At 46.6% G+C, this 24,468-nt stretch overlaps 2 pseudogenes; both read left to right on the forward strand.

Moving 5' to 3' along the window:
• The window catches only part of LOC102507523, a 367,819-nt pseudogene that overhangs the window by 266,840 nt on the left and 76,511 nt on the right, over positions 1-24,468 (forward strand).
• Positions 12,828-23,395, forward strand: LOC102512281 (annotated as a pseudogene).

The following is a 24,468-nucleotide window of genomic DNA, read 5'->3' on the forward strand; positions in this document are numbered from 1 at the left end:
CCTGAAAGGGTGAGGGATCCAGGGGTTTACAAAAAAGATATGACACTTGAAAGGGTCCGTGCTGTTAGTGTCTTTCATAGGCTCTTTGAGAGACTGTTAAAGACAGAAAATTTGAAATTTAAATTCAATGATGCTTCATCAACATGGGTAAGGTACAGTGCCTATGATAAGCCCTCAAGCTTGGACCTGAAATGACTGCCTCAGTTCCCCGACCCAAGGGACCGGCCTCGTGGAAGCACAAATTAAGATGGGTTCTAAGACATAAAATGACTAATTATGAAGAAACAATTGGTAAAACTCAAACTAAAGGATATTCTACCAAACAGCTGGCTTGTACATTCAAATATGTACTGCATATTAGATTATGGAATTGTGGCAACAGTTTCCTAAATTTGAACAAAAATGAACCTGACTTTGTGGATGTAGCAGGTCAAAATCACAATCCACAGACCAGAATAATGAAGCTCATAATGAATCACAAAGAACTTACACACCAAGAATAGAAATTGTTTCTTTTTCATTTTTTAAAATTATTTTAGAAGTTTCAAGAGTCCATGGTTGAGTTCCTTCTCTAGGTGTTTGGTAGACTGTGCTCAGAGTGGGATGTGCTAGACTTGTCCAGGACAGGTGTGGAATATCACACAGTCTTGATTTCAGTCTTTCCCAGGGTGATAAGAGGCACAGAGTTTACTGCTGACATCTGAGACAGGAAGAGCAGCTTCATGCAATCCCTTTCAAAGTAACTGCTCTTTGTTTTCTCTCCTTGTGTGATCTTTCTTGCTTCAGAGTTTCTATAGTGCTTGCAGTCTGAACCAAGCACCCTAACATTTGATTTTATCAAGACTTGTGTTTTCCCCAGTTGTTTCACGTATGTGCCATTCATCTCCCAACGCAGATGTGACCTTTTCAGAGGCAGGGCTTTGTCTTCCATTACTTTTGTATCCAGAATCCCTGTACCAGACCCCTGTAAGCACAGAAGGAACATTGGTCAATTTATTCACAGAATGATTGAATGAATAAATGAATGGCATTGTCCATTTCTCCTATTACACCAATTAAAAAAAAAAAACTCCCCCCAGAAACATGTCTGTTGGATTTGAGAGAATTTGAGTAAAAAATTGTTTACTAAAAAATGTAAGAATTTTCCACCTGTATATAAGATGCTATTTGCATCATTAATGGTTGCCTGTCTATTCCTTTCAACTCCTAGTTAGAGAATTACCACATGCCTCATATTTTAGGACCAATGATGTTTCATCTATAAGCTTACTCATTGCTTACCTCAAGTGGGTTATTGGACTAAGCCAGGCAAGACTGTGAAATTAGCAAAATCTAGCTCTGTGGCCCCTCCTTCCTCTGGCTGTTCATGCATTCCTAAAGTATTACCCATCCCCATCTTCTTTTTAACTAGTAGCCAACCAATTAATTAGCTGGGAAGATCTAAAATATTACCCCTCTATAGACTATTTGTCTTTTAGCAAAAACAGTCAGTAAGAGCCAGCTTTTAGACTAAAAATTTATCTCAAATTGTACACTTCCATATAATAAAAGCCAATGGGAGAGAGATTTAGGGATCAGGCTCCTTAAATCTCCCCTTCTAGGAAGAACCCCATTTTACCTACGCATGAAGTAGTGCTAGTAAGATTTATTAAAAAGGGGCCCATTTCTTTCTTTCTTTCTTTCTTTCTTTCTTTCTTTCTTTCTTTCTTTCTTCATTCTTTCTTCTTTCTTTCTTTCTTTCTTTCCTTCCTTCCTTCCTTCCTTCCTTCCTTTCTTCCTTTCTTCCTTTCTTTCTTTCTTTCTCTTTCTTTCTTTCTTTCTTTCTTTCTTTCTTTCTTTCTTTCTTTCTTTCTTTCTTTCTTGTTCTCCATGGTAAGATTTCCTTTTCTTTCTTTTTTTTAATTGAAGTATAGTCAGTTACAATGTGTAATATTGGTGTACAGCAGAGTGTCCCAGTCATGCATATACATATATATATTTGTTTTCATATTTTTAATAAAGGTTACTACAAGATATTGAATATAGTTCCCTGTGCTATATAGAAATTTGTTCTTTATTTTTACATATAGTGGTTAACATCTGCAAATGTCAAACTCCCAAACTTATCTCCTCCCTTCCCCTTTACCCCAGTAACCCACAAGTTTGTTTGCTATGTCTGCGAGTCTCTTTCATAGACAAGTTCATTAGTGTCTTCCTTTTTTTTTTTTTTTTTTAGATTCCACATATGAGTGATATCATATGGTATTTTTCTTTCTCTTTCTGGCTTACGTCAATTAGAATGACAATCTCCAGGTCCATGCATGTTGCTGCAAATGGCATTATTTTATTCTTTTGTGTATGTGTGTGTGTATTTATTTTTTTCTAATGGATTCACTGGGGATTGAACCCAGAACCTTGTGCATGTTAAACACATACTCTACCACAGAGCTATTCCCATTCCCCTGAGGTTTGCTCCTTTTAGTGGAGGGACATACTCTTCCTGCACCCTTTTGTAAAGATACCTGTTTTATTGGAATGATCCCTGGTAGAGGAAGCCTGGACAGGGGAAGGGATGCTAGAGAGCCAGCAGTAAACAGGAGGCAGGTTCCGAGCCCCCTTCTGCCCTGGCCTGTCTTGGTGAGACAGTCATGCTCTGCCGGCACCAGCTGGCCTTGCGTGATGTGCCCTTCACTGTACTAGGTGTGGATGCTGCCAGGACCCACTGCTGACTCACCCAGAGGATCTGGGTGGGCAGGAGAGGAGGCCACAGCTAGATGACTTCCTGCACTCACCTGAGGTTTTCTGCACCCATTTGAGAAAGATTATCCCCAGGAATAACCTTCGACAGGGCTGCAAGTTAGCCTTGCCTGGGAGGGACAGCCCAGCAGTGCACCATCCCTGAGGACCACCAACCACCATGGTACTTGCCTTCAAGCCAGGGATGGTCTGCCTGCCTCTTTCCTGGGAGCTCCAGCTGGCTTCATTAGCTCCAGGTTGGCTTGAAAACTGGTGCTAGGCTGCCTGCCCTGGGGGTATGTTTGAATCAGGTAGGGGGCAGTGGCCCTCTGCCAGATTTCTGGCTTGATTCACCCTTCATCCCCAGTCCTAACCCCAGAGGCCATGTCAGAAAGGGGCATGGGTGCTGCTGGGTGCCCTAGACCCACGCTGTCCCCTAGTCAGCCTGAGGGAAAGATCAAAGCTTGGCTTCAGTGGATGCTTCTGTGCTGTCTCTATTTGGAAGGAATCTTGGCAGAGATTGTGTGTTGCCTCCTCAGGAACCAGGATATAATTCACACCTTGATATAATTGTCTTACCTTTTGTCTGGATGGCTGCCTTTATTTTCATAGGAAAGATCAAGGGTATCTGTGCCTCAGGAGTTGTCAGGTCAGAACATCTGGTCCCAAGTGGGACGGGCTCCTTGGTGCCACCTAGTGTCAGGTGTAGCCCTTGGCAGGGAGAATGCTCACAAAATGGGATTCACCCCTAAGTCAATTCTTGGGTCCTGGTACAGTGGGAGTACAGAGAGAGCACTTTTCTTTCTTCCTAAATATAATAGTCGAGTGGCAGTGACTGAGTTGGCATGAATGAAATAATGCTACATGGTAGAGAGCACAAAGAGCTCATGTGGAATACACCAGAGCATCCTGAGAGTTCAGAGCAGGGGCCTGTGGGTGTGAGAGGATGAACAAGACATGGATAGATGGAGGAGAGAAATGCAGAGTGAGGGGGTGAATGCAAGTGGGGTGCTCAGTTTAGGGCAGTGGCTGAAGGGGAAACTGAGATAAGACTGGAAAGGAAGATGGGAGCCTTGAAAGCTGGAAGATACGGTTTGAAGTTCACCTTGAAGTTCTGGGGACACTTTGAAAATTTTTCAGCAGGGAAGTGACAGGTTGAAAAAGGTGGATTGGAATGCTGATATGGTCAGATCCCCACCTGTGACAACCATGCAGGGCCAGCAGTGCTCTAAGGAATGCAGAACAAACCAGGAGTGGAGACACATGTGAAACAGGCAGGCCAGGGAGCTGTTGAATGCCTTTCCAAGGCTGGATGAATTCAAGCTAAAATCCACCTCTACGATTGTGGCAGCCAGCTCTCCTCCCTGGGGCCCGAGGATTTCAACATCAGAGCTCTCAGCAGCCACACAGCCAGCCCCACCTTGGGGGTGAATTTCTTCAGAAGCTGTAGTTATTAGGCTGAGGGTGGAACCAGGAAGCTGACTCCTGGATTTCTCGCTTGCCCTGGGGTGCTTTTGACCCACCATCCCCAGAGGCAGCCTTCCAGGCCACAAGGGATGGCTCCTCCCCACAGCTTCCAGCCATCTCTAGTCTGGCAGGAGCTGCCCCAGGCTCTTGGCTTTACTGTTCCTCCCACAGGGCTTCACTCGCTGCTGAGCTTGCAGGAAATGTGCTTCCTGAAGCTGGCACCTCCCCATGCAGGTTGAGAGCTGCAGGCCTCAGCCTGAGTGATGACTCTGCTGGGGCTGTCATGTGTCTCAGGAACTCACCGCAGCTGCTCCCTCCTCAGGTAGGCAGTGACGGGGTGGCTGTGTGGCCCCTTCCACTCCTGCAAGCATCACTCAAAGGAAGTTGATTCTCCTACAGTGGAAGGCAGGATGAAGAAGGGACTGCAGAAGGGGTCCTGCAGGCCACAGTACCCTCTGGGTGGTGACAGGGCTGCCACAGTCAGGGCAGCAGAAGGCAAAAGGAAGGGCAACACGTGGCCCCTGGAAAGGGGGATCCCAGCCCCCTCACTGGAGGGCTCAGGCTTATCTGCACAGGGAGGGGGTAGGTGCCCAGAGTGGAGTGTACATTGGGGGTGTGTGTGTGTGTGTGTGTGTGTATGTGTGGTCTGAGCCCACACCAAGCCTCATGCTGAGACACTGCATTCCTGCTGGCAGGGCTTCCTGCTCCAGATGTCTTCCTGCCCCAGAGTCACTATGGAGTCTGCTCAGAATTTAGCACCATATTCTCCAAATTCAGGACAAGATCTGGCAAAAGTTCCCTCCCTTTACCACCCACCCTTTCACTTTGGAGGGAAGAAGCCACCTGACTTGCCAGCCCTCCACCCCTACTCTCCAGGGAGGCCCAGGGTGGGATCTGCATGGCTTGTCCTGCCAGATTTGAACAAAGCAGTTTCCCCAGGCTGGGCACTCTTGGTTTCCCTCTCTGTACCTGGGAGAAGGGAATGAGGCTAGGGGTGCTACTGTTCAGGAGGATAGAGTTGGGAGGGGGCAACACAGAAGACCCGAGGCTAGCAGGGAAAGGCCTGGCCTGAAAATCAAGGTGTTAGAAAATGGCTGGCAATTCAGGCACTTGGCTCATTCTTCCCAAGGATTAGCTGTAGGCCTCAGTTTCCCCAATTTACAAAGTTAGAATCTTGCAGTTATGACTCTGATTGATGATGGCTCCTGTGTTGGCTCTTGGAGGAAGGGTCGAAGGGAGCAGGAGATGGGGCAGACTGCTTTTTCCTTCCCTGTTAATAGCCAATTGCTCCCAAGGCCTCCAGCCCCTCCCCCAGAGGCTCAGGTGCAAGTTTGCATATCCATTAGCTCCCTTATCTCCTCCGAGAATTTGGGTCCTGCTGGGATTTTTCCAGCCAAGTCACCTTAGAGGCCACCAAGCCCATCTGGTCACCAGGCTGCCTCCCTTTCAGCAGCTGCCAGCGCACACAGCCCCCTTTCACGGTCTGGGGTGGTGTTAACCCAGGGACCAAAAGACTCTGGGGGTGGGGACAGGGAAGCCTTGATAAGTTCACTGCCTCTGGGCTGCTCCCCTGCCCTCCTGGCTCAATCTCCCAGCTTCTGAAGTCCCCTCCCAGCTTTCAGGTACCCAAGTGAGGAAGAGATCTGGCCCAGAACACAAGGCGCTCCGCAGTTGTTGGAAAGGATTTCTTGGTGGTGGGAATCACTTCCGCCTCCGATCTCACCAGGTTTCTGAGAGGCTGAGTGACTTGCCTCAAGGGACACAGCTGGGAGCGCGGGAATACCGATGTCCAGGTCACCGCTGTTGCCACCTCCAGCACGTGAGGCTCTACTTCCTTCCGCGCTGCCTTCAGGTCGCTGCCGCCCCCCACCCTCACCCCCGCCCGGTTTCCTTTTGGCGGCAGAAAGACTGACCAGCTGGGGAACTGAGGGCTGAGCGTCCCCAGGCGGAGGTCCCCGCTCCTAGGGAGGGGGTGCGAAGGACAGCTGATTGGGGCCCGCCCCTCGTTGGCACTGGGGCCACCCCCAGTCCTCCGCTCACCTGCGCACCCCTCCCCCGGGCCCTCCCCACCCCGCCCCTCCCCGACTCCGGCTCGGGGTGTCCCGGGGACCGCGCCGAGCCGTCCTGCCCGCCTGTCTGGGAGCGGCGCGGGGACGTCCGCCAGGATCGCCACGGCCGAGGCGCCCCGTAGGGGCCGGGCTGGGGCCGTGCTGGGCCGGGGGCACGTCTTAGCCCTGGAGCCGCTTGGCGGCCGGGGTGAGTCGCCCACCCCGGGCCCACCGAGTTCTCTGCCCCACAGCCGGCTCCCGCGCCCGGGCCCGGTTCTGTGTTCCCCGCCCCACCCCGCAAAGGCCAGCCCGAGGCTCGAGACCTGACGGCGCCCTCCATCTCCTTCGGAAGGGCCGAGGGATCGCACTTTGCACGTTTGGACACTCTTGGCGTTAAACCGGCCATCACCTCTATCCCACTTCCTCTGGGTCCACTTCCCTCTAATTCCAAGTCTGGAGGCTTCTCCGCCCGGCCCCTGCCGCAGCCCCAGCCTGCAGTTGCGAAAGTTTCCTCGGCGGCGGCAGCGGACCCCTTTCCAAAGGAGCCACGCAGGGGTGGACATCCTGGCCCACTTCCTTGCCCAAAGGGGCCTGGTTTGGCCTCCAACTCTCCCGCATGCAGGGTGCCGGTTGGGAGACCAAGACAGCCCTCCATCCTCTACAGTTTCAGTTTCTGCATCTTTACAATCAGGGCATCCAGATCTTAGGGGAACCTGGCAAAGGCCAGGGGTGGTTGTACTATTTTATTTTATTTTTTTTATCGCAGTTAAGGATCCCAATTTTTTAAAATTTTATTTTACATAGGTATAATCATGCTTTGGAGAGTGGGTGTGGGACAATAAAACTTACAAATCACTGGTTTATAAGTCAGAAAGCCATTAATTCACTTGTTTATGCTTTCTTGTTATTAGTATAGTCATGTATTCGACTTAAGACATAGATGTCAAACACCTGGTAGAAATGCCAACGAGTTCTCCTAACATGCTCACCGCAGACACTACCAATCAAGCAGAGCACGCCTTTCCTTCCCCATACCAGGCTCCAGGCAGCCATCACCACTGCCCAGTGCTGGCATGCAAGATCAAATCCTCCTGCCACTGCTGTTCTTCCCAATAGCAAAATGCCTAGGAAGTAATAATTTTACTTATTTGAAGTCAGAGCAAAAGACCCATTACCAAAAAATACAAGGAAGAAATAAAATAACACAAGTGAAAATAAATTAGAACTAAGGAGTTATAAAAAGGAGTAGGAAGTCAAAGAGAGAGGATGGCCAGGGTTCCATGTAGTTAGTATCATTAGAACTTAATTACATTTATTGCATTCAGAAGTTAAAACAAAGAAAGCAAATGAAAGATGGGATGAGGGAAGGGAGGGCAGGGGGACGTTTTTGGAGGGAATGTCACATGAGGGAGGGATGAGTGATGTTAGACAGTGTCCTTACTTCCGTGACAGATGCGGCAATGAAATTCATAAGGCTGTCCCTCAGTAAATGCTGAGGATATTACCCTTAGGCATAATTCAATGAAGGCAGTTTCATAGTGGGTCAAGATAATGTGTTCTAATTTGATACCAGAAAAAGAACCTAGACTACTGAGAAATGTGAGTGGATAATCCCAAATGGAATTGGATTGTTTTACAGAATATTTCCTACATTTGGGATATTACCGCCAACTCACTATGTAGTACAACTCTGCCAACTCACTACAGAGTATAACTCTCTAATGACTATAATTCCCCAAAATAATATCATCCTTGGGTAAGCCCTGATGAAATATTACTCTTCCTCTCTCCCTTTTAAGTCATTTTTAGATTGAGCCTGAAACTTCTGTCACTGCATTCCCTCATAACATTACTATATCCTACAATAAGGCATTTCTTAACTGGTTATATTTTAGCAGAACTGCTCCTTGCCAACATGTGAAATGTATAAATCTGACAATGTCTTTCTTCTCCATGGTGTGACACATACTGGTGCTGCGCCCTCCAACATAGCAGCTGTAATTCCAGTGGCTTCCCAGTCAAGAACAGTTTCTGGCATAACTCAATAAATTGTGCTCAATGAATATGACCTGAATAAATAAATATGAAAGACCTTCATATATTTTTTAAATTTATTTTTATTGAGTTGTAGTTGGTTTACAATGCTGTGTCAATTTCTGGCATACAGCACAATTTTTCAGTCATACGTGAATATATACATATATACTCATTTTCATATTCTATGTCCCCGTGAGCTACTTACTGCAAGATCTTGAATATATTTCCCTGTGCTATACTGTATTAACTTGTTTATCTATTCTATATATACCTGTCACTATCTACAAATCTAGAACTCACAGTCTGTCCCTTTCCACCCCGATTGCCCTTGGCAACCACAAGTTTGTATTCTATGTGTGTGAGTCTGTTTCTATTTTAAGTTTATTAGTCTTTTCTTTTCTTTTTTTTTTTTTCAGATTCCACATGAGTGATATCATATGGTATTTTTCTTTCTCTTTCTGGCTTACTGCACTTAGAATGACATTCTCCAGGGACATCCATGTTGCTGCAAATGGCATTATGTTTTCATTTTTTTATGGCTGAATAGTAATTCCGTTGTATAAATATACCACAACTTCTTCATCCTGTCATCCTCTAGATGGACATTTAGGTTGTTTCTATGTCTTAGCTACTGTGAATAGTGCTGCTGTGAACATTGGGGTGCAGGTGTCTTTTTGAATTAGGGTTCCTTCTGAATATACGCCGAAGAGTGGGATTGCTGGGTCATATGGTAAGTCTATTCTTAATCTTTTGCGGAATCTCCATACTAATTTCCGCAATGGTTGCACCAAACTGCATTCCCACCAACAGTGTAGGAGGGTTTCCATTTCTCCACAGCCTATGTTTTCTTCTAGGAGGTTTATTGTGTTTTGTCTTTTTATAGGTCTTTAATCCATTTTGAGTTTATTGTTGTGTGTGGTGTGAGGGAGTGGTCTAGCATCACTAATTTACATGCTGCTGTCCAGTTTTCCCAACACAGTTTCCTAAAGAGTCTACCTTTATTCCAATGTATGTTCTTGCCTCCTTTATCAAAGATTAATTGACCAAAAGTTTGTGGGTTCATTTCTGGGCTCTCTATTCTGTTCCATTGATCCATATGCCTGTTTTTGTACCAATACAATGCTGTTTGGATAACTGTCGGTCTGTATTATTGTCTGAAGTCTGGGAGAGTTATTCCTCCAGTTTCATTCTTTTACTTCAGTAATGCTTTGGCAATTCTGGGTCTTTTGTGATTCCATATAAGTTTCATTATGATTTGCTCCAGTTCTGTGAAATATGTCCTGGGCAATTTGATAGAGATTGCATTAAATCTGTAGATTGCCTTGGGCAGTGTGACCATTTTAACATTATTGATTCTTCCAATCCAGGAGTATGAGATATCTTTCCGTTTTTGTAAGTTTCTTCAATTTCCTTAATCAATGTCTTGTAGTTCTCCATATGTCTTTGACCTCCTTGGTTAGATTTATTCCTAGGTGTTTTTTTACTTTGGGTGATATTTTAAAAGGGAATGTTTCTTTACTTTCTTTTCCCATTGATTCATCATTAGCATAAAGAAATGCAACTGATTACTCTACATTATTCTTGTATCCTGCTACCTTGCTGAATTCTTCTATTAATTCTAGTAATTTTTGTGTGGAGTTTTTAGGGTTTTCTATATACAGTATCATGCCATCTACATATAGAGACAATTTTAACTCTTCTTTTCCAATTTGGATCCCCTTTATTTCTTTTTCTTCCCTGAATGCTGTGGCTAGGGCTTCCAAGACTATTTGAATAGAAGTGGTAAGGGTGGTGAGACCTTGTATTGTCCTAGATTTTATTGGGAAGGTTTCCCATTTTTCACCATTGAGTACTATGCTGGCTGTAGGTTTGTTATAAATAGCTTTCATCATGTTGAGATATGTTCCCTCTATACGCACATTGGTGAGGGTTTTTATCGTAAAGGGTGTTACACTTTATCAAATGCTTTTTCTGTATCTATTGAGATAAACGTGTTTTTTGTCCTTTGTCTTGTTGATGTGGTGTATTACATTGATGGATTTCTGTATGTTGAACCATCCTTGTGTTCCTGGGATGAAGTCAACTTCAATGGATAAAGAACATTTACAAAAACCTACAATTAAAACTACTTCTTATGATCAAAGACTGAATTCTCTCTCCCTAAGACCGGGAACAAGGCAAGGTGTTTACTCTTACTATGCTTATTCTTTATAGTACTGGAAATTATAGATACTGCAAAAGACAGGAAAAGTCCTTCCAGTTCTAAAGGAAGAAATAAAATAAAATTATTGCTATTGCAGGTGACATGATTATCTATGTAGATGGAGATAATCCAAAAAAAAAAAAAATCTACAAAAAACTTCTAGAACTGATAAGTGAGTTCAGTAACATTGTAATATCAGCATTCAAAAATCAACTGCACTTTTAAATAATAAAAACAAATATTCATACAGCATACTTTCAAAATAAAACACCAGTTGTAATTACTGGAAAAAATGAAGTACATAGGTGTAAATCTAATAAAATACATATAGAACTTGTAAACTAAAAACTATGAAGTGCTGATGAAAGAATGCAAGAGGTTCTAAATAAATGGAGAGTCACTGTTTTTATGATTTGGAAGGCTCAGCTTAGTAAAGATGCCAATTTTCCTGATACTAATCATAGATTTACAGCAATTGATATGGAAATGTCAGCAAGCTTTCTTTTTTGTTTTGTTTTGTTTATATATGTATTTTTTATTAATAGGCTTTACGTTTTTAGAGCACTTTCAGGTTCACGGCAGAATTTAGCAGAAAATACAGAGCGTTCACACATAGCCCTCCCCACTCAACCATATATACTCCCCTACCCTCAACATCACTCATCAACGTGGCATATTTGGTGCAATTGAAGAATCAGCGTGAGCACATTATTATCAACCAAAGTCCACAGTTTACATAAGGGTTCACTCTTGATGTTGTACCTTCTATGGGTTTTGACAAATGCGTAATGACGTGTAGCCACCATTGTAGTATCATACAGAATAACTTCATTGCCGTAAAAATCCCTTGTGCTCCATTTATTCATTCCTCCCTTCCTCTCTCTCCCCAAGCCCCTAGAAACCATGATCTTATTATTGTTTCTGCAGCTGTGCCTTTTCCAGATTATTATTTGGTTGGAATCGTACAGTTGGTAGCCTTTTCAGACTGGCTTCTTTCATTTAGTGCTATGTCTTTTAAGTTTCTTACATGTCTTCCATGGCTTGATAGCTCATTTCTTTTTCTTCTTCTTCTTTTATTTTTTTACTGCACATATATTTTTAAATTTACATGTATGTACTGTTCAGTGTTTCTAAGAATGTTTAGAGCTTTAGCTTTTTAAAATTACATAGTTATCAAAGGAATAAAGCCAACCACAAAATAAGAATTAATTCAAAAAGATACATACATCCTGCTATTAACAGCAACATTATTTATAATTGCCCAGATATGGAAGCCTCCTAAGTGCACACCAATATTTAAATAGATAATAAAGATGCAGCATATATATATACATACGTAATGGAATAAAACTCACCCATAAGAAAGAAGGATATTTTGCCATTTGTGGCCCTTCATTCACTTTTTTTAAATTTCAAAAACCAGAATTATAACCAGCATAAACATTTCCAGTACACTGAAAACAACAAAATACCTAGAAATAAACTTAACCAAGGGGGTTACCTATACTCTGAAAACCAAAATGACGCAAGGAAATGGAAAGATTTCTTGTGCTTTGGATTGGAAGAATCAACAGTCTCAAAATGGCCACACTACCCAAATCAATCCACAAATCCTATGCAACCCCCATCAAAATACTCACAACATTCCTCACAGAACTAGAAAAAATAATTCCAGATTTTTTCAGGAACCACAAAATCCCTGAACAGCCAAAGCAATATGTTCTAGGTCTTTTTTTTTTTTTTTTTTTAACCTTTCTTCTTTTTGTTCTCTTTTCTTATGATTTGATGACTAGAGAAGTTCCTTATTTAATATTTGTTGTAAAGCTGGTTTGGTGGTGCTGAAATGTTTTAGCTCTTGTTCATCTGTGAAGCTTTTGATTTCACCGTCAATGTACACTTTAAACTTTAAAAAATGAAAAAGAGATGAAGAATGGACTTTAGTTGATACTAATGTGTCACTATTGGCTCACCAGTTGTGACAAATGGGCCATACAAATATGAGATTTTAATATTAGGGGAAATTGGGTGAGAGGGATATGGGAACTCTTTGCATTGTCTTTGCAACTTTTTCATAAATCTAAAGCTATTCTAAAATACAAAATTTATCTAAATAAAAATAAGGAAATAAAAATGTACTGAAAATCATTGAATTGTCCTTGTAATAAGTGAACTTCATGGTATATAAATCACACCTCAACAGAGCTGTTTAAACAGTTAATAAGGCCAGAATGGGAGCAGGGCTGGGCTTGTGCAGGGTCAGGGAAGGGCCAGGGCCCAGGCTTAGGTTAAGACTCAAGGCTGGTTAAGACCAGGGTCAGGGCGGGGTCAGGCAGGGGTCAGCAACCTTGATAATGGGCATGGAGGTGTGGATCTCTGAAGTCCAAGGCCAGCCTGTGGCCCTCCTCTGGACGCTGCTGCTTCCCCCAGCCACCCTGGAGCTGTGGGGGTCCTCCAACAGGGACTTGGCCGCCCTTGGTCAGGCTCCAGGTGCGAAGAGGCCAGTGGAGAGTGGTGCTCTGACACCTGATGGGCAGTGGTTGGCTCCTGGAGCCTCAGGTGCAACTGGGGCCTCAGGGCGGGGTTGAGACGGGTTACACAAGAGGGCCTCAGTGGGATGCGCTGTGACCAGGGCCTGGGTGACCTGAGTCACTGTATCTCATCTTCTCTCTGCCCTTCCCTCCAAACAGGCAGCCCAGACATCACCTCAACACAGGTTGGGTCACAGGCCCCCACAGTGGGGCCTCTGGGAGGGAACTGCCCCAGGACCTTTGTGGGGCTGTGGAACGGGTCAGGTAGCAGGGTCTGGTCCTGAGGCTGGGAGGCTGGCTGGCGGAAAGCACCAGGACTGCTAAATAAGTGGCCCTTAGTCTGGGGCCCAGGGGTCTCACTTCCCTCCCTGAGGCCCTGGGAGCACAAGCCCTAGACCGGGATGCCCACTCTCAGGGGGCCTGGGCACACTCCTGCCCTCCCAAGTGTGAGTCCTAGAACCAGGGCTGTCTTCATTAGCCCACTCCCTCTTTTAGAAATGGAGGGTCCTGAGTCAGAGAGGGGGAGTGACTTTCCTGAGGTCACACAGCACCACACACTTCTGCCTGTGAACCTATTTCCCTGATATACTGGGATGAAGTGGAGGGGGCACAAGCATTTAGCAACCATGACCTTGAGCAAGTAATATTGGCAGCCTCTGAGGCCTGCAGTTCTTGGATCTGCAGAGTAGGCACTGAGGTATGCTAAGTGAGGGAAGTAATGGCTGTGATGGCCCAGCCCTTCACAGGCTCATGCAGGGATATCCGTCACCATGGAGATGCTGCTGTGTCAGCTGCTGTGGCTGCCCTTGGTCCCCCTGCCTCGCCCACCAGACCACTGAGCCCTCATCCCCAAAGGCCTTGCTCAGTTGTCCTCTGCTGTCCAGTTCTTAGTGGCACCTTGTCATTTTGGCTAGGCCTCTGGATGCTTGGCCTTGGTTTCCTAACTATGAAGTGGACAGGCCCTCCCTGGTAGTGGCATCTGAGGTACTACCAGTGTCATAGGAGGCAGGGGCATCTCCACAGTGTGAGGGAAACCCAAGGTGATAGGGAAGATCTATGGTGGCCTGGATGTGGTGGCGGGCAAGTGGCCATGGCAAGCCAGCCTGCTATGCCAAGGCTCGCATGTCTGTGGAGCCACCCTCATCAACTCCCACTGGCTGGTTTCTGCTGCCCACTGCTTTCTCAAGTGAGTCCTCCCTCCTAGGGTGCCAGCAGAGGTGCTGGCAGGGGAGGGGTTTGCAGGGGAAGGGGAGAACAGTGGTGATGGGCATCCCACAACAGTCTTCTGGGCTTTTCTCTGGGGCAGTCTGTGGCTTTCAAATGCATGTCATCCCTGACTTTGACCTGTGTACCCTCCACCTGGACTATCCTCCACACTCACCTGTCTGATCCTCCTCATGCTCTGCCTTCAGCCCTTGTACCTGTCCCCCAACACAGATGCACCCCAGGAGACTGATAATGTTGGTCTTGGCTACCATGAGGTGTGGACCAACCTCAGACCACAGCTTCTTCTCAGTGTCCCCACATTCCTGGGTGTCAGACTCTAGGCAAGGAATTGGAACTGTGTGTATGGCCAGCAGCTGGTCCATTCTTCTTCTTACTTGTGCAAAACTGAATTCCCAGAAAGAGCTGTGGTCACTGGTGTGAATGGGGTGAACCCTGCTGCCAGGTTGCATAAATGGGAGATGGGTTTCCCTGGGAGAGTGACATAGCTGCTCAGGTGTCTAACTCACTGTTCGTCCTGGGCCTGTATCAGTGCCCAGCTTCTGAACAGATGAAGAGGGCTCTCCAGGGAGCAGGGGCATCACAGCCCAGGTCCAGGAGCTGGAGCTTTGAGAACGCAAAGTCCTGCCAGTACCTACTCTGTGCCACACTCCATGCATGCTTCTCTGTGGCATTAAGGATGGCAAGCCCCCACCTCACCATGACTCCATCCTGTCAGAAGAGAAAGCCCAACATGGGTGAGAAGGGCAGACCACATGGTGGTGGGAGAGGTCAGGAGAAGCTCTGTGCTCCAGTGGTTGTGGAGAGGGAGGGGCTTGCTGGAGGGGAGCAAGGGGGAGGGTGTCCGGGCAGATGAGCCATGCATGCAAGCTCAGGGAGGTGGGAAGTTTCACCACTTGTATTCAGGGAACAAGGCAAGGTCCCATTTCCTGTGCTCATTTGCTCATTTAACAAATCTGTTCTAAGTGTTTATAACGAGTGGAGATGCAGCCCTTGGACAGGAAGATGTTTAAAGAAAGGAGGGGTCGGGAAAAGTGTGGGGCCGGAAGGGGGGATGTAGGGAGCCTTCAGAAGGGTGATGTTAGAGCTGGAATTGAACCAGAACTCCTTCTGTGTACAATCAAAAGGCCTTCATTTGATGACCCCCCCTATTCCACCATCCAGCCCTAAGATTCAATGCTCCTCCAATTCTAGTGTGTGATGGAGAAGCCATATGCTGTGGTTGTAAGTAGAATATCAATTATCCTCAAGAAAGAAGGGCTCCTTATCATTAGAAATGGGGAGACAAAAGCTGCCTGGCATCATGGGGGGCAGAGGGGCCCAGAGGGCTGTGGGCAGTTAGATGAGGATGCAAAGAGAGCTAGCCCACACTCAGATATGATGGTGAAAATACACCCTTCCTCCTCCAGAAAAATCTCACATCCTGAAGAACTACCGGGTTTTGTTTGGAAACACCCCAGCTGTACCAGCACACCAGGCACACCCAGAATATATGCATGAGTTGGATTATCATGTACCCAGACTTTGATAAATTTAAACCTTTGGGAATGACATAGCCGTGCTGAAGCTGCTCTTTCCCGTGAACTTCACCTCCTATGTCATCCCCGCCTGCCTCCCAGCTCCTGACATGCAGCTACCCAGTAACACATCCTGCGATATCTGGCTGGGGGGTGTTCAGTGAGGAAAGTAAGGGGGCATAGGAGAGGCTGGGGGGCAGATGAGGCAGGGAGGAGGAGAAAGGGAGGAGGACAGAGGAGTCCCCAGGCAAAGTGGCCACTGGACCTTGGCTTGCCGTGCCTCATATCAAAAGGACTGGACTGATGTCCTAGTTGTGAAAGTGTGTGATTCTAAAGATTCAGTGTTCCCTAAGTCCAGATCTCTGAAAATCTGGGAATCTTTGACTTTTGGAATCAAGAATTGGGTTCTTGGAGTCTTTCTGAGTATTGACTCTAAGGTTTTAATCAACCATGGATGTGAGTTGACTTGATTCAACTCAGAAGTCATGATTGGGGACTGGTTCATTCCAGGCCACCGACACACTGATTTCCCATTGCTATAGGAGGCTCTTGGGAAAAGTGGAGAGAAAACACATTTATGACCTCTGATCTCTGAGCCTGCAGGATCAAGTTAGAATTATTATGACTTAAGAGTGTTTGACCTCCCTGAAGCCTGCTTTGCTCTTCTCCCAACCCAGGTCAGCTATCTACTTTGTAGGCTTATTAGGTGAACTGAATAATGCAGGAAAAATTTTGAGTGTTTTAAGATTGAAAAAGGAGAAATATAGGCAAAGACTTATGAGCAAGGGTCTTTATTAAAGAGAGGACTGCTTATGGTTTGGGGAAATGCTTATGGTGCATAATTAGGTGGAAAAAGCAAATATATTTGTAATTACTCGGTACAGAGTTTCTCAGCAGAGGTCTACGGGCATTTTGGATGGACCCTATCTTCACTGGGTAGGATGTGCCTGCTAGTGCGTCAGTAACTCTCCCTGTCATAGAAGAACCATGTCCCCAGTGTTCCCATACCATACATACTCACACACCCACAGAAATACTCACAGAAACACAACACACCACACCCACACCCACAAATACACACAGAAAGACTGCTTCCTCTTTGAGAACAGGGACCTTGTCTTTCTGGTTTTAATATTCCAGTCTGTGCCCTGTACCTGGCAAGTGGTAGGTGCTCTACTGCTGCACTTTGGTCCCATAGACCATCATTTCTTGCCTGCACCTCCAGACTGGTCTCCTAGCTCCACCCTGTGTGCTCTGCTTTAGTCTCCACACAGCTGAGTGTTTCCTTTAGAGCAGGAGACATTCCAGTTCTCTGCTTACTACCCTCAGTGCCTTCTCATTTATGCTTCAAAAGAAGTCCAGACTCCGTACCTTTGCTCTGAATAACATCGGCCCCCAATCCTCCCTGCATATCTCCTACTGCATCCCTTGTTCATGCCATCCCAGCCACCAGGTCTCCTTCCTGCTTTGAATATGCTGCAGCCACCCCCACCTCGGGGCCTTCACCGTGGCTGTCAGCCTAGCCTCTCTTGCTCTGCTTGCTCATCTTGGTATGACTCATTTCTTTACACGAACAATTCAGCTCCTCTTCTGAGGAGTTTTACTGGCTCACATGAGCTAAAATAGGCAACCCCTCATACCACATCTCCCTATTCCCTTTACACCATTTATTAGATCTAAAATAATGCTACTTATTCACTTCACTTACCAGATCTCCGTGAACCGAAAATGTTCTCCTGTGTCACTAGTGTCTAAAAAATACTTAACATGAGGACAGATTAATAAGTGAGTGATTGGATGAGAGGATGGATTGGGGAGGGGTAGGTGGGAAGATGAGTGAGGATAAGGGAAGATGGGTGGGTGGGTAGGTGAAAGGATAGTGGGTAGAGAGATGCAGTGAGTGGACATATCAGTAGATGGAGGGGAGAATGGAGAGATGGGTCAAAAGATGGGTGGATGGTCAAATGGATGGAAGGGTGAGTGGATGAATAGGACAAAAGGAAAGCTAGGTAGATAGATGGAGGGATTGGTGGGTGGAAGGAAAGTTTAGTGATAGACAAATGGAGAAAGGATAGGACGGTTTGTGAAAGGGTAAGTAGGCTGGTGAATGGTTGCTAAGCACCAGTGAAGGGTGTGTGTTGGTGGGATTTGTGGAAGAAAAGAGTTGTGGTCTGTTGCTATGAGAGAGGTAGAGGGAATTGGATGAGTTTGGAAAAGTTCGAGAAACGGGAGAGGGCTTCTTAGGCAGAGGTAGAAGACTGAAACAGTGCTGAGAGCTCAGCTGTGCTGAGAAAACCCCACGCTCAGGGGTGAGTGGTGAGCAGTAAAGAATAGTGGGGAGTGGGGAGTGGCCTGTAGCTAAGCTGCAGTGCACTTCTCTTACCTCCTCATCCTCATGGTGCCTCTGCTCGAACTCTTCCATCTCCAGGAGGGAAAGGTGGGCTTCAATGAGAACAATGTCTGTAATATGTTATATGATCAAAGAGTTGGCAAAGGCAAGAACTACTCTGTGCATGAGGAGATGCTGTGTGCTGGGGACTTCTTGACAGGAAAGGCCATCTGCAAGTGTGTGAGACCATTTCTGTTCTTCCCTTGCCTGTTCTCAGGTCCTCCATGTTTTGCTGAGGGTGGAGGGTGGGGGGCTGTGTTGCCTCAACTCTCCTTCTGGAGAGCCCCCAGGACTTCCTGTTTCCTCCCTCTATGTGTCTTCCCTGGATTCCATCCCTTGGCAGTGTCCCCCAGGCTACCCCTTCCTAAGCCCTTTGCACTTAAGAGCATATACTGGCAAGACCCTCAGACAGCATCTATTTTTGAGACATGTTTTAAATTTTTGATTGAAATATAATATACTTACAAAAGAGTATATTCATACTGTTTTCATAGGTGTGTAGTGGATGAATTTTCACACAGTGATGCAACATGTGAGCAAAACCCTAAGGCCCCATTCATGTCCCTTTCCTGTCACCAGCACTCAAGGGAAACCACCATCTTCACTTCCAACACCTTAGATTATGAATTTTCGGTAAGTATAATTTATTTCCGGTTGTCAGTCTTTCATGGCTTCACATTATATGTGTGAGATTCTTCCCTCCTGTTGCCTGTGGTTATAGTTTGTTCATTCTCATTGCCTTACAGGAGTCTGTTGTAGGCACTGAGTTCTATGGTCAGTTCTGCTTTTGATGGGGATACTAGTAGTTTGCAAGCTTTCTATTTCATTTCACTTCCAAATATTTCATGTTGCATTTCATAGAAGCCCATGAGGGGAACTGCTGGATTAAAAGGGATGTGTATATTCAGCTCTGGCAGATATTACCAAACCTCTTGAAGTGGTTGCCACAGTGCCACTCATTCTAGCAGTGGGTGAGAGTTTTTGTCCTCATCAACACTTAGCACTTTCTATCCTTTCTCATGTTGATTTTAATGTGGTTTTATCTTCATTTTCCTTATGACAAATTAAATATATTCTCATATATTTATTGTCATTGGATGTCTTCTTCTATAAAGTTTCCCTTCGAGTTCTTTCCCCTCTCATTTTTCTCTTGGGTTGTCTGTCTTTTCCTTTAGGGGCTCTTGGTCTATTTGTATGATTTTCCATATTCGAGATATGAGTCCACTGTTGAATATATGGATTGTGAAGGTCATGCCCCATGTTATAGGTGGGCAGACAGGCCTGGAGAGGGAAAGTGACACCCTAAACTAAGGCAGAGCAAGCTGGGACTCTGTGCTCAGAGTCCAAACCCACTGCATCCCCCTTGGGCCCAGCCTCCCAAGCTGACATCTTATCTTTTTCACAGATGGCACTGTGGAGTGGAGGGGAGAGTGTTAGGCTCCAGAGTTAGAGACACTGCCCTGCAATGTGTCCCTGCCCTGCAACTTCTGGTGGGCTTTTCACCTCCTGAGCCTGTGTCCTTATTCACATTGTGGGATTCTGAGGTCTCCTTCATGGCATTGTTGAAAGAATGGTATAGTGGTTTGAATAGTGTCCCCTAAATCTGTATCCACTTGCAATCTCAGAATATGACCTTAATTGGAAATAGAGTCTTTGCAGATGTGACTAGATAAGAATCCCAAGATGGCACCATTCTGAAAATACTGTGGGTCCTAAATCCAATGACTTGTGTTCCTTATAAGAAGGGGGACAGACACAGAGACACTCGATGTCTGGATTCTGGCTTCCAGCACTGTGACAGGATACATTTCTGTTGTTTGTAGTGCCACTCAGTTTGTGTTGATAAGCTGTGTCACTTCAGGAAACACACACAGGAGGGATGAGATGCACCTGGCCTATGGGAGATCCTTGCTGACAGCAGCTCTTATGATGGCCCAGTGAGCTGCTGAGCCTGAGGGAGGAAGCTTGGCCACCTGCCCTGTTGGTGGGAGGTGGGACCCAGGTTTCCTGGTTCCCAGGCCCTAACCAATGGGTATGGACTTTCTGACTGTCTGGACTGGACTGTCCTTCTCACAGAGTCAGCTGCACCCAGATATGAAACAAAGGGCTCAGCCCACTGCTTCCCGAATCCCCATCTGGCTGTCACCCTAGACCGCACTTCCAGCCTTGTCCTCCAACTGCCTTCCCCTTGCAGAAGTCATGCCAATGGAGCTCAGGGCTGGAGCCCTTGTCTGCTTGCCTGCCAGACATCCACAGTGCCCCTTGACCTCACTCCTCCTCTAGATCCCCCCAGCCTGACGACACCACTGAGCTAGATGCCTCAGAGTCCCAGCAGATGGCCCCCTCCTGCCTCCCTTAGCCTTTCAGTCACCCCAGGCTATCTGAGAGTTTCCATCTAGATTCATCTTCTACCACATCACCTGTTCTGGCCCCCATCCTCCAACCCAGGGCTCTCTTCTCTCCCCTAAATTGTCCCTCCTTCTGCACAGGGCACCCAGAAACAGGTCTGAGGAGAGAAGGGCCACAGGGACACTCAGTACTCAAACAGTGGTGCAGGACAGACCTGGGTCCAGTAATTAATGTGTTGTTTACTGGGATTGTGGCCTTAGCTCAGTTTCGTCACCCATGAAATGGGGTCACTAACAGCCTCCACTTAATAAGGTTCCTATAAAAATTTCAATACTGTGCCTGGCACTCAGTAGGCACTTAACAAGTGTTGGCTTTCTTTGTCCTGGCCTGGTCTGCTCTCCTCTATCTTAATTGTACCTGTGTTGGGCCTGTCTTAGACAATTCTCTCACTTAAGGTGGAATTCACTGGCCTGGACTGACTCAAGACACACATGCACACACTGTTTATGCACACATACACACAGTTTACTCTTTCTCTACAGTAGTGCAAACCACAGCTCACTTTGCATGGGATATATTCGTGTTGGGTTCCCTCTGCCTTCTGAGAGCTCTCTGTGGGCCAGGAGGCTGTTGGAGCCCTTCCCATCTCCATTTATAATATCAGCAAACACATGGCTCATCTGTGTGAATCCTTGAGGCCTGGAGTGGACAAGGACCAGGTCTTCCCCTGGCCTTGAGAAACTATGAGTGAGTACACCGTGGGGAGGGCCAGGGGTACTCCAGGCAGGGACCACAGAGGGGAGGAGTGGAGAGGATGATGGGATATTCCCTATTTCCAAAAAGCCTAATGTATGACTTTCTTGGGGCTGCTGAGACCAATCCCCTCAAAGTGGGTTGCTAAAATGAGAGAAATTTATCACTTTAGGCTTTCTGGTGGTCAAAAGTCTAAAATCAAGTTGCTGGCCAAGCATGTTCTTTCTGGAGAAGAATGTTTTCTTTTTTCTTCTGGCTTTTTAGAGGCTGCTCACTCTCCTTGGCTCATAGCCCCTTCCTCCTTCCTCAAAGCACATCACTCCAACCTCTGCTTCTGTCCTTACATCTCCTCATCTGTCCCTGGCCTCTCAACTCCCTCTTTCCTCGTGAGGAACCTTGTGATTACCTTGGGCCCACCCAGATAACCCAAGATAAGCTTCCTACTTCAAGATTCCCAACTCCACCACATCTGCAGAGTCTCTTTTGCCATGTAAGGTGACATAACCACAGGTTCCAGAGATGAGGATGGGCAATCTTGGAGGGTTAGTTTTGGCTGGCCACACCATGTAACCTTCTCTCTCCTTCAAGCCACCACTTCCCCCCACCACTTCCCCCCACCACTCCCTCTCAGCTAGAGCTTTTGCTCCTTATTTCACTGAGAACATCAAAGGAATCAATCAGACTAGAGCCATTCACCTTCCCAGCCCTACAGGCCCTCCCAGCATCTTCCATCTGGCTCATCCCTCTTCTCCTCATCTGCACTTAACTGCTCCCTCTGCTCCTGCATCAGAAAGTTAGGCTTTTTCTTGTTTAGACTCTGAGCTCAGGAAATCCTTCTTCCTCCAACCTTCTTGTCCTGTCCCTTTCATGGCTAATTTCCACACACCACATCTAACAATGGCAGGCTAGCTGGCTTATTGACAAAAGCACCATACAGGAGGAGCCTTGTTATTTCACCCCTATACACGAGGGTGGAGGCTGCCCTGGATACTTGATGTGCATGTTGGACAGATGAGTGGAAGAGCAGCAAGCATGACTGTGGCCCCTGCTCCACTACCCCTACATCCAAGGATGAGACGCTCCATTTTCCTGATGAAGTGAGAGGATTTTCAACCAGATGGTCCTGCCCTGACAGTATTTCAGGACTCCAGTAATTCCCAACAGCTTTCTGGGGATCCCATCCTGCTCCCCAAGCAAAGCTGGCTGCTTCTGCCAGGCCTGGGTATGAGTATTTTCTGAGGATGCTCAACCAAGAATTTGAGAGAAAACCAAAGGCCTAAATGAATGAATGAAAACGGGAGAGGACCCAAGTGGGGATATTCTGCTGCAGCTCAGGGTTTTGCAAGAACTGGGGTCTGTAGTGGCCTTACCTCACCAGGCTCCGCTCAGAGCAGTCCTCTTGGGCCTGTTGGGGCAGCTGTCCCTTCTCAGACTTTTGCTGGACCACCAAGGCCTCCCTGGGAGCAAGAGTCCAGGTGTTGTTGATTTAGATCCATGACTGTCCTGAGGGTCACTCAGGAGCTTCCTCAAGCATGACTCCAGTGCCTGCCTGAATGACTTTGATCACAGAGGGAGACTGACGGTTGGATGTTCAAAGAGGCCCACTTCAGTGAGCCTGATGGCAGACGCTCATGAGCCTGGCCTTGCTACATGGTCTTCTCAGAATTGGGTAAGCTACACACACTAACTTCCTTCTCTCTCCTAGGGTGATTCTGGGGGGCCTCTTGTCTGTGACCTCACCAATGCCTGGGTTCTGGTGGGGCTGGCCAGCTGGGGCTTGGACTGCAAGTATACCATCTACCCCAGTGACTTCACCAGTGTCTCCTACTTCATTGATTGGATCAATGAGATCCAGAAGCTCACATCTCTCCCTGATGCCATGTCTGCTCCTCCTCAGACCCAGTTTCCATACCAACCTCTGCAAGCTGCTGCTCACCTGGGCCTGACACAGGCTTTGTGACTCCACAGACCTGGCTCCTACATGCTGTTCATGTTCCAGGCCCCATGGCAGACCCTCTGGTGACCTGCTAAGCCTCTCTGCTCTTTCCCTCTGCCTCAGACCCCAGTCTCCTTGCTGGAATTTTCCACCCCTTCCTTCCCCCAGCCCCATCAGCTTTCAGCAGTCCCTTCTTGGTTTTATAGTCCAACAGCTGCCACTCTCCAAACCAAGCCAGAAAAACCAAATAAAAACAAATGAAAGACTCATCCTGCTCCTGTCTTTGGGGCCTCCTACCCTTCTTGATCCTCAGCATTCACCTCTTCCCTTGAGTTCTGTCATCTGGCTCCCTGGACAAAGAAACAGGACCTGGCAGAGAGACTGTCCCAGGAGGAAACTGGGTTGAGGGTGCTGAAGCAGTCCAGCTGGGGAGGGAGAAGGATGTTTTCACTTGCAGACTACACTCCTGACATGAGAGTGCACAGACCTTCAGAGGAAGTGTATTAGTCAGCTCCAGATGCTATAAGAAGCACCATGGGCAATGTGGCTTAAACAACAGTAATTTATCAATTCATAGTTTTGGTTGGAGCCCAGAAGTCTGAGTTTAGGAAGTAGGCAGGTTTGATTCCCCTTGAGAACTCTCTCCTTAGCTTATAGACAGTCATCTTCTCCCTGTGTTCTCACATCATCATCCCCCTGTGTGTTTCTGTGTACAAAATCTCCTTTTTAAAATGACACCAGTCATATTGGATTAAGGCCCACCCAAGTGACCTCATTTTAACTCAATTATCTCTTTAAAAGCTGTACTCCAAATAAAGTCACATTCTGAGTTGCTGGGGGTTATGACTTCAATATATGGATTTTGGGGGACACAGTTCAGCCCATAACAGGAAGTAAGACATTTTGCCAGGTGACTACAGTGCAGAGCAGTAAGAGTTTTCTCAAAGTAAAGAAACATTACTCCTGAGGTTTAGAGAAGGTAGGATCAACTTCCTTTGGAGGTAGAGGGAAGTTCCCAGGGTGCAGGACAATTGAGCTGGACTGGAGTAGATGACCCAGCCTGTGAGGAAGAGGATTCCACCCTACAGCATAGAGGGCTTTTGAATGTGAGGGGTCTAGGAGACTGAGTGGAAACAGACAGAGGAGGCCCAATGCCAGGCTGAGATCTGAGGTTCAGGCTGGCAGTCCTCAGACCTCTACTCCTGGAGTTAACTCCCAGCACCCTTCTCACCTGCCTACATGGCCCTGCTCTCCCTTGTCTGAAGGGGCCCAACTCACTCTCCACCTTCCTGGCCTCCAACC

Source organism: Camelus ferus, chromosome 11 (assembly GCF_009834535.1).
Source record: "Camelus ferus isolate YT-003-E chromosome 11, BCGSAC_Cfer_1.0, whole genome shotgun sequence".
Lineage (NCBI taxonomy): Eukaryota > Metazoa > Chordata > Mammalia > Artiodactyla > Camelidae > Camelus > Camelus ferus.